Below are 10,383 nucleotides of genomic sequence, written 5' to 3'. Positions count from 1 at the left end.
GTTAATACCACTATTAACTCAAAAGTATGCATTAACCACTAAAGCCAGTGATGATGAAATTAAAGAATTCTAACAGCTTCTTCAGTCTGAAATTGATTAACCATGCAATCACAATGCATTAATAATTACTGCTGATTGGAATGAAAAAGTTGGAAACAAAGAAGAAGGATCAATAGTTGGAAAATATGGCCTTGGTGATAGAAATGATGCTAAAAATAGCATGATAGAATTTTGCAAGACCAACAACTCATTCATTGCAAATGCCATTTTTCAACAACATAAAAACATGGACCTCACCAGATAGAATACACAGGGATTAAATTGACTCCATCTGTAGGAAGAGATGATGGAGAAACTCCATATCATGAATCAAAACAAGGCTGGGGGCAGATTTTTGAACAGATCACCAATAGGTCATACGCAAGTCTAGTTTAAACCTGAAGTTAAGAAAAAAAGAGTCCATGAGAGACAAAATATGACCTTGAATATATCCCACCTGAATTTAGAGACCATTGAATTTGATGCATTAGACACTATTGGCTGAAGACTAGGAGAGTTGCAGGATGACATTAAAAACATCTTACATGAAGAAAGTAAATGGTCATTAAAAGACAAGAAAAAACAAAACAAAACCCCCAAACACCACCAAAATGGATGTCATAAGAGACTCTGAAACTTCTTGAGCGTAGAGATGCTAAAGTGACTGAGAGAAATGAAGAAGTAAAAGAGTTGAACAGAAAAATTTCAAAAAGACAAAGACAAGTATTATAATGAAATGTGCAATGACCTGGAGTTAGAAAATCAAAAAGAAAGAACACCCTGAGAATTTCTCAAGTTGAAAGAATTGAAGAAAAAAACTCAAGTTCTGACTTGCAATACTGAAGGATTGTATGGGTAAAATATTAAATGACGCAGAAAACATCAAAAGAAGATCAGAGGTATACACAGTCACTGTACCAAAAAGAAATAGTCAATATTCAGTCATTTCAGGAGGTAGTATATGATCAAGAATTGTTTGTACTGAAGGAAGAAGTCCAAGCTGCACTGAAGGCATTGTGATAAACAAGTCTTAATATTTCTTAAGCTGACAAAAGTGGGAAAAAAATTTTTCTAGGGTTTCAATATTGAATGACTCCATGGACAAGATATTGAATGATACAGAAAGCATCAAAAGAAGATGGAAGAAATGCACAGAGTTACAGTATTGCATTAGGTAAAACTGCTGAAAAAGACCTCTTTAAAATGTTAAAGACTAAAAATGTCAGTTTCAGGACTAAGGTGCACCTGACCCATGCCATGGTATTTTCAATCACCTCATTTACATGGGAAAGTTATACAATGAATAAGGAAGACTGTAGAAGAACCAATGCATTTGAATTATGGTGATGATGAAGATTATTGAAAGTACCATGGACTGCCAGAAGAACTAACAAATCTATCTTGGTAGAAATGCAGCTAGAATGATTCTTAGAAGTGAGGATGGTGAGACTTTATCTCATACTTTGGACATGTTGTCAGGAGGGACCAGTTCTTCCAGGAAGACATCATGCAAAGTGGGTGGCCAAAGAAAAAGAGGAAGTTCCCCATTGAGATGAACCAACACAAAGGAACCAACAATGGGCTCAAACATGACGGCAGTTGTGATGAGGTGGATCAGGGCTGGACAGTGTGTTTCATTCTTTTGTGCATAGAGTCAGAACTGACTTGATGGCACCTAACAACAACAGCAACAAGTGATGACGGCATCTAATGCTTTGCACATATTGTAGCTGGGCAAAAAACTTTTACGATTACTTTTGAATGTATTTTAAAACACAGGAGGGAAGGAACATCAGACCATAAGAAGCAATTACATGACCTTTTGTGAAACGCAAATCCACCGCTTTTGGGTTGATTCAAACTCATGCGGATCCTGTTAGACAGATTAGAACTGCCTCATAGGCTTTCTAAGACATTAACTCTTTATAGAAAGCAGACTGCCATGTCTTTCTCCCATGGATCATCTGGTGCTTTCAAACCACCGACCTTCTGTTTGGCAGTGGAGTGCTTAACCATTGTACCACCAGGGCTCACTTTATCTTATATCCACTATTAATCCTTGACCATCATGATATAGTTGTTATAAAGAAACAGTGGGCTAAAAGTGGTCATCCAAGACACAACAATTCTCTATTCATCTGGAGCAACAGAGGAAGGAGAGTCAGTAACAAGAGGAGTATGTGGAATGTGTGACTAATTGCCTACACGTATAACTGCCTTCTTTGCCATGAGACCAGATGAACTGGATGATGTCCAGTTACCATTAATGAATATTTTGATCAAAGTTTCCATAGAAGAATCCTGATCAAATGGGGGAAAAGTTAGAACAGAATGTAAAATTCTCCCAGACTCTAGACTTTCTATAATCATGGAGGGTGGATGAACCCCTGAAACTATTGCCCTGAGATAATATTTAAACCTTAAACCAAAAATAGTCCCTAAAGTCTTCTGAAAACCAAACAACAGTTTAGCTTGACTAGTAGAAAAGGTCTTTTTTAAGCACCATGCTCTTTTAAGCACCATTTATATGGTACCAAATTGACAACAGCATCTGGAAGTATTAGATGGGAACATTAGGGAGCAGGGAGTTTATGTTAATGAGGGAGGAACAGCTCCCAAAAGGAAGCTGAGAATGATTACACAATTGGGAGAATATAACCAATGTCACTAAACTGTACATACAGAAACTGTTGAATTGGTCCATATTTTACTGTTTATATTCTCAGCAACAAGAAGGTAAGTAAAATTTAAAGGAAAAAGCAACAATGGGGAACAGCAATGTCTTGAGTACAAACAGATGTAGGTCAGCTACTATGTGGGTAGACCTTACTTAATGCATGTGTAAACTCTCTTGATGCTGAAATTAGCATAAAAAGCTCATCAGCAAAGTGAAATGAAGACTGCATTAAGGAACTAGAGACCTGTACTCTAATTGCTAACTAGAGATCTGAACTTTAGCAATGCACTGCAACTTTTTGGAATTTTGATTCCTTACTCTGAAATGAAATGGTTGGACCAGATGATTTTAAATTATTTCTTCCAGCCGTAGGAACTTAGTTCTCAATGAATGAATAAACCATAAGGGAAGCCCTTCAGGTTGGTCAGCAACTTTATATATAGGAACAAAGACAACATGTCTTTAATAGTTAATGTGTGGCAAGGCTGTCTGCTTTTGCAATTAAATGACAAAAATAATTTGAGCTGGCCTTTATTTGTTTCCACATAGCTGGAAGTAAACAGAATTTATTTTAGGAAACAAAGATTTACACCCTCGGAAACCCTGTACAGGGTCGCTATGGGTCGGAACCGACTCGACGGCACGTAACAACAACAACAACAATGTCATCTTTACGAATTTCCACATTCTAAATATTTTCTTGCCCAGGTTGCCCTCCCTCCCACTTAAATAAACATTTCTTCCATGCCCCACACTTATTACACTTTGATTTAAATGCTGCAATATTACTTTAGCCAGACATGTGGAACTTAATCTTGCTATTTCTATTTTTAAATGAAAATCCTTGTTGTTGTGAAGTGCTGTAGAGTCGGTTCCTATTTAGAGTGATCCTGTATATGGTTCTGAGGAGAAGCTGTGGGATTGAACTCCCAACCTTCTAGTTAGTAGTCCAGAGTTTATTCTACAGTGCCACACTTATTCCTGGTTAAAAGAAACTAAATTGATGGGAAAATTTGGAGTTCTGTGGTCCCCAGAAAACACAGTTGGTTTAACTCAACGGATCTTCAAATCCCAATTTTCCTTTGCAGAGTGAGAAAAGGGAAAGTCAGATGGAGGGTGGGGGATGCAGAGTGTTTCTACAGCTTCCTTAACCCCACTGTGAAGGACAAGAATTATGGACCAGACCTAGGTTGCTGGTGTAGAGGGCAGGGATGAAGGGTTCAGTACCCAGGAATATGCTGTCCCTGCAGAAGAAAAGCCTTGGCCTTTTTTAAAACAACAACAACACTGTGTCCTTCTTTTCCTCAGCCCCCAAACCCTCAAATATGTTGCATATTTTCTCATGTAGTGTTATCCATTTAGTTTGAGCTTCTGAGGTTGCTTTTCTTAACTCTTTTTCTTTTTTCTTTGTTGCTTGTTTGATTTTTAGAACGAATCCATAGATTGTCTATAGTTTTAAACCATTGGCGTATCACTTACATGGCCCATGTTTCTTTAGGGAAAGTAATTTGATCCTGTCCTTCTATAAGCAAAGAGGACTTGAAGTGTTTGCTTCTGAAAATCAAGCACTACAGCTTTCATTATGGATTGCACCTGAGTGTAAAGGAAATGAAAGTCCTCACAACTGGACCAATAATTTGTTATTGTTGTTAGATGCCCTCTAGTCTGTTTTGACTCATAGTTACTCTATGCACAGCAGAACAAAACACTGCCCAATACAGGGCCAGCCTCAAAATTGCAGTTTTGTTTGAGCCCATTGTTGTTGCCACTGTATCAACCCATCTCATTGGGGATCTTCTTCTTTTTCCATGGCTTTCTGCTTTACCAAGCATGATGTCCTTCTCCAGAGATGGGTATCTCCTGAGAATATTTCCCAGTATTAGAGACGCAATCTTGCCATCCTTGCTTCTACTGAGTATTTTGGATATATTTCTACCAAGACAAATTTGTTGTTCTTCTGGCAGTCCATGGTACTTTCAATATTCTTCTCCAACATCACAACTCAAATGCATCGATTCTTCTATGCTCTCCCTTAGCCACTGTTCAACTTGCACATGCATATGAGGCTATTGAAAATAGCTTGGGTCATGCATACCTTAGTCCTCAAACTGATGTCTTTGCTCCTAAGCACTTTAAAAAGGTTATAATAGTTAAGGTTTTGTGTCAAGTTCACTGGGCCAGGATTATGAGTGATTTGGCAGTTAAAATGTTGTGATTCCCCTGATGAGATCTCCTATGAGCAGCTAATTAATTGAAATGAAATTTCCTCAGGGGTCTGGCCTGCTTCCAATATATTGGACCCTCAGGCAAAAACTTGCTTGCTTTCTGATGGGTCTGGATATTGTATCTGGCTTATCCTTCAACCTCTGGTTCTTTGGACTTGATCCAGCGGCCTCCTCTATTGCCTGCGGATCCTACGAGATGTCAGCAGCCTATGTTCTTACCTGCTGGACCTGCCTGCCTGCTTGCCTGCCATGTGATCTGCTGATCTTGGTTCATTAGCACTGCAGGAATCTCAAGCCTGACATCTGTCCATCAGATTTGGGACTTGCCCACCTCCTGCAACTGTGTGAGCCATTTCCTTGATATAAACCTCCTTGGTTTTAAAATTTATTTTTATTTTTAACTTTATATTATGCCTTGAGTGAAGGTTAACAGAAAATGTTATCAGCTTTACATTCAACAAATTATGTACTTCGTTTCATTTCAGTGATTACAATCCCCTCTCTGCAACCAGTTTTCCTCCCTGTGTCTTCCCTGTTACATCTTATATTTCCCAATTGAACAAAGCAAAAATATTTGATGCACCCATACAAAATAAAAAGATGTATATTCATTTAAATGTCCTAGAGGCATATTCTGAAAGCCAGGCTCCTGCCTCAGACACACAGCCATGGGCCTAGAGGCCAAAGTAGCTCTGTGTGTCCATGCCATCGCCTCGGCTACTCTGCTGTTACCACTTTTCTAGGTAGGATCTCACACTCCACTCATGCTCTTCCTTCTTAATGGTCCTGGATTCATCTGTTCCTACAATGAAAGATTAAGTACTCCTTTCTGGTAACATAGTGGTTATGACTGAAGCTGTGAACCTCAGGGTCACCAGTTTGAAGCTACCAGCTGTTTCTAGGGAGAAAGATGAGGCTTTCTGCTAACAGGAAGATTTACAGCCTCAGAAACCCTGTACAGGGTTGCTATGAGTTGGAACCGACTCCACAGCACATAACAACCACCACCTCTTTTAGTTACATATCCTCTACTATTACAGTTGTGACAATTACAACTAGTCCTGCTAATGATTACTCATAATTGAATCATAAAATCTTATCAGCATATTTCCCATCCCCTTTCACCAGATCCAATTGGAGAAGAGAAAAACTATTCAGTGGGGATTCTATCTTATCCCGCTCATTCTAAAACTCTGCACAGTCATGAAAGCTTGTACGTCAACCACTTCTTGCCTTTATAGACACCCCATTAAAAAAAAGTTTTTGTTGTGAATTGAGTGAACATCTGTTTTACACTCATTGTTTCATTGCAATGATGACAATCACCTTAGTGCATCATCATACAACAATATTTGCTTCTATTCCCTCTGATTTTTTGGAATGTACTTGATAACACTCAGGAATATATAATCATTTAAACAACCAAAGGGCACATTCTGCAAGTCTTCCTCCTGGCCACAAGCACACAGCCGTTCTCTTTCCATGAGTCTAGAGTCCTCAGCTGCTGAATTCCCTCATATCCTCATCTCTACCCCCATTTCTAGTGTCACTGCTTCTCTGGATAAGGTCCCACCTTCCACTTGTGTTCTCCTCCCTTAATGGTCCTAGAGTTTACTGTTCCTGAATTGTAAGATTAACTACTTCCCCCTTTTTGTTACAAAACATCTACCTTTACTGTTGTGACATCTGCAATTAGTCATGACAACGATTAGTCACTTTTGAATCATAATAATCTTATCCCCATCTCTTTTCACCAGACCCGTCTAGACAAGATGAAAACTATTCAGTGTGGATTCTACCTTCTCCTGCACACTCAGAAACTAAGCTTCTTGAAAACATGTAAGCCAGTCACTTTGTGCCTATATAGCACCTCCCTTCCCCATTTTAGGTAGCCAATGACTAAGTCGCCCATCCCTATGAGCCTTGTATACAGTGGGGATAGGATTGATACTTGATGTGAAGACTCCTCCAGTCTCAGTTGGTGTTTTAAGTGACTACATCATCAAATTGTAGCAATTTACACTTGTTTCCTTTATCAAAAACTTAAAAAAAAAATCTTCCATTTCTCAAGTTCTGATCATCAAGCCATTGAGGCTAGATTGAATGGGTGCTCTACCAGTTTGGGTATTCTTGTGCGTCTCCCCTCACTTTACGTCAGCTGGACACTTCGCTGTTAGCCCTAGCCCTCAGTGATTATGTCCTTGTCCATGGGCTCAGGTGTCCCCAGGTCTCACCACATTTCAGACCAACCAGTCCTTCCTCTTCTGTCTCTCATCTCAAGGTCAATGGGAGTCTATGGAACGTTGTTGAACTCAGCCCTTCTTCACTGCTGCCTTTACCCCTCTTAAACTCACCAGAAAACTAAAATGGTTGCCAGCAAGCTTACATATTCTCTTTGAGTTTCAGTCTTGGAGGGGGGTTTGCCCTGAAGGGATTTGTTTGCTTGCCTTGATAGCTCCCCAGTGAACAACTTGCTTGTTCTTGTAGTAGCCAATCAGTCTGCCATTTTAGATTTTTGGAGGTAGTCCCCCATTTTTCATAACCAATGTCTAGATTTTCCATCCTTATCAACTCAGTGCACTGAGGAAACAAGCTTGTTCCTTGATATGAAGAACCCTTCTATTCCTGTTGGAATTTTGAACAACTGCATCCATAAGCAAAGGTCTAGTTCATCAAATTGTAGCAATTTATACTTACATAAACTTCTCTTTATGTACACATATATAAGCTTCACTGTTTTGCTTCTTTAGTGAACCCAGATTAAGGGAAAGGTCTTTTGTTATCCAAATGCAATCTGTACTTTGATTTCTTGATTGTTGCTTCCATGTGCATTGATTGTAGATCCAAGCAAAATGAATTTTTTGACAGCTTCAATCTTTTCTCCATTTCTCAGATGTTCTTATTGGTCCTGTTGTGAAGATTTTTTGTTTTCTTTACATTGAGGTACAATTCATACTCAAGGCTGTAGTCTTCTTCCAATCCTGATGCCATGCTCCTCTTAACACAATCCAGTTTCTTGAATTATTTCTTCAGCATACAGACTGAATAAATATGGTGACAGGATTGTTTCATTCACAATGGCCAATACCAGTCCACTTAAGTTGACTAATGCCTAGAATATTGATCTTTATGTATTCCATTTCATTTTTGATGAATTCCAAATTTCCTGGGTTTATATTTCGTACATCCCAGGTTCTGATTATTAATGAGTGTTTGCAGCTGTCTTTTCATTTTGTGTTGAGCTCCATTAGCAAATGAAAGTTCCCAAAGCTTTATTACTCCATCTGTGTCATGATGGCTAACTCTACTTTGGAGAGGCAGCTCTTTCCTAGTCATCGTTTGAGTGTCTTCCAGCCTTATCATTGGTGCTATATCTGACAATGTTCCATTGTTTTCAGTAGGTGACAATTCAGAAATAGCCTACCTCTCCTTTTTTGAGTATGTATAAGTCTGGAAGCTCTGCTAAAACCTGTCTACCATGGGTGACCTTGCGGGTATCTAAAATACCGGTGGCATTCCTTACAGCACCACAGCAACACACAAATCACCACAGTACAACAAACTGACAGATAAGTGGTAAAGGCCAATAACTAACAGCATGATAATGCAGAAAATATTAAAGTTGTCAAAGATTTCATTTTACTTGAATGTACAATCAATGCTCCTGGAAGTAACGGTCAATAAATCAAATGATGTATTACATTAAGCATGCTATTACAAAAAACCTCTTAAGAGTGTTAAAGGTCAAAGATGTCACTTTGAAGACTAAGGTGTGCCTGATCCAAGCCATGGTATTTTCAATAGCCTTATATGCTTGGGAAAACTGCAATACAAATAAGGAAGTCTGTAGAAGAATTGATGCTTTTGGATTATGGTATTGGCAAAGAATATTGAATATGCTATGGACTGCCAAAGGAACCAACGACTTAATGACAATGTTAAGACTTTGTCTCTATTACTTTGGACATGCAGTCAGTAAGGACTGGTTTCTGGAGAACGACTTTATTTATGGTTGTTAAAGTGGAGGCTCAGTGAAATAGAGGGTAACACTCAAAAAGATGGTTTAACATGGACTAACTGTGGGTTAATGCGCCAAACTGCAAAGCTGTCTGAATTGCAAGTTCAAGCTCACCAGCTGCTCCTTGGAAACCCTACAGAGGGTCGCTATGGGTCGGAATCGACTTGACAGCACTTCACAACAACACCAACAACAGCAATGTATGCAAACACAACAGCAATTGTGAAGATGGTGCATGGGCGTATAGTGTTTCCTTCTGTGGTACTAAAGTATGCTATACATCAGAACTGACTCAATGGTACTTAACAATAACATCTTATACACTAGATAGCCCTTGTGGTATGATAAACACTGGACTGCTAATTACAAGGTGGACAGTAGAAACCCATCAGCCCCTCCTCAGGATAAAGATGAGACTTCCTGCTCCAGGAAAGACTTAAAGTCTCAGAAACCCTATATAAACAGGGTGGCTATTATCTAGAATCCGCTTAATAGCAGTAGGTTTACTAGAATATTGCAAGTCAAGTGGTCTGGGTGGCACAAAGGGTGTGTGATCAGCTGTTAACCTAAAGTCTGGTAGTTCCAACTCACCCAGAAGCTCTGTGAAAGAAAGGCCTGCCTAACTGTTTTCATAATGGTTATAGCCAAGAGAATGTTATGGAGCACTTCTTTTCTGTAGCACATGGTGTTGCTAGGATTTGAGGGTTGTCAACAACAACAATACCAATAACAAGAACAATACAAGTCAGTATTGACATATCCACTAAAAGGACACAACTTGATAGAAAGACCTAGAGTTCAAAAAAGGTTGTTGTCGGCACTGACTCATAGCGACCTTATGCACAGCATAATGATCTTGGGCCAACCTCACTACTGCTGCCACACTTGAGTCCATCGATGCTGTCACCTGGCCAATCCATCTCTTTGGGGGTCTTCCTCTTTTTCTCGGACCCTCCATCTTACCAAGCATGATCTCCTTCTCTAGCGACTGACTGTTCCCTCCTGACAATATGTCCAAAGTATGATAGACGAAGTTTGGCCATCATGGCCTCTAAGGGGCACTCTGGCTGCACTTCTTCCAAAACAGATCTAGTGGTGAATACTAAAAGTGCCCATGGCACAGGTTGAATAAGTATGGTGAAAGAATGCAACCTTGTTGCACACCTTTCTTAATTTTAAAACATTCAGTGGTCCCATGTTCTGTTTGAACAACTGCCTCTTGGTCCATGTACAGATTCCTCATGAGCACAATTAAGTGTTCTGGTATACTCCATACTTTGCGATGTTGTCCATAGCTTGTCATGAGCTGCACAATCGAAAGCCTTTGCGTAGTCAATAAAGCACAGATAAACATCTTTCTGATAGTCTCTGCTTTCAGCCAAGATCCATTGGACATCAGCAATGATATCCCTCGTTCCACGGCC

The sequence above is a fragment of the Chrysochloris asiatica genome, unplaced genomic scaffold, assembly GCF_000296735.1.
Source record: "Chrysochloris asiatica unplaced genomic scaffold, ChrAsi1.0 scaffold00155, whole genome shotgun sequence".
NCBI classification, from domain to species: Eukaryota; Metazoa; Chordata; class Mammalia; order Afrosoricida; family Chrysochloridae; genus Chrysochloris; species Chrysochloris asiatica.
This window is presented reverse-complemented; position numbering follows the sequence as displayed.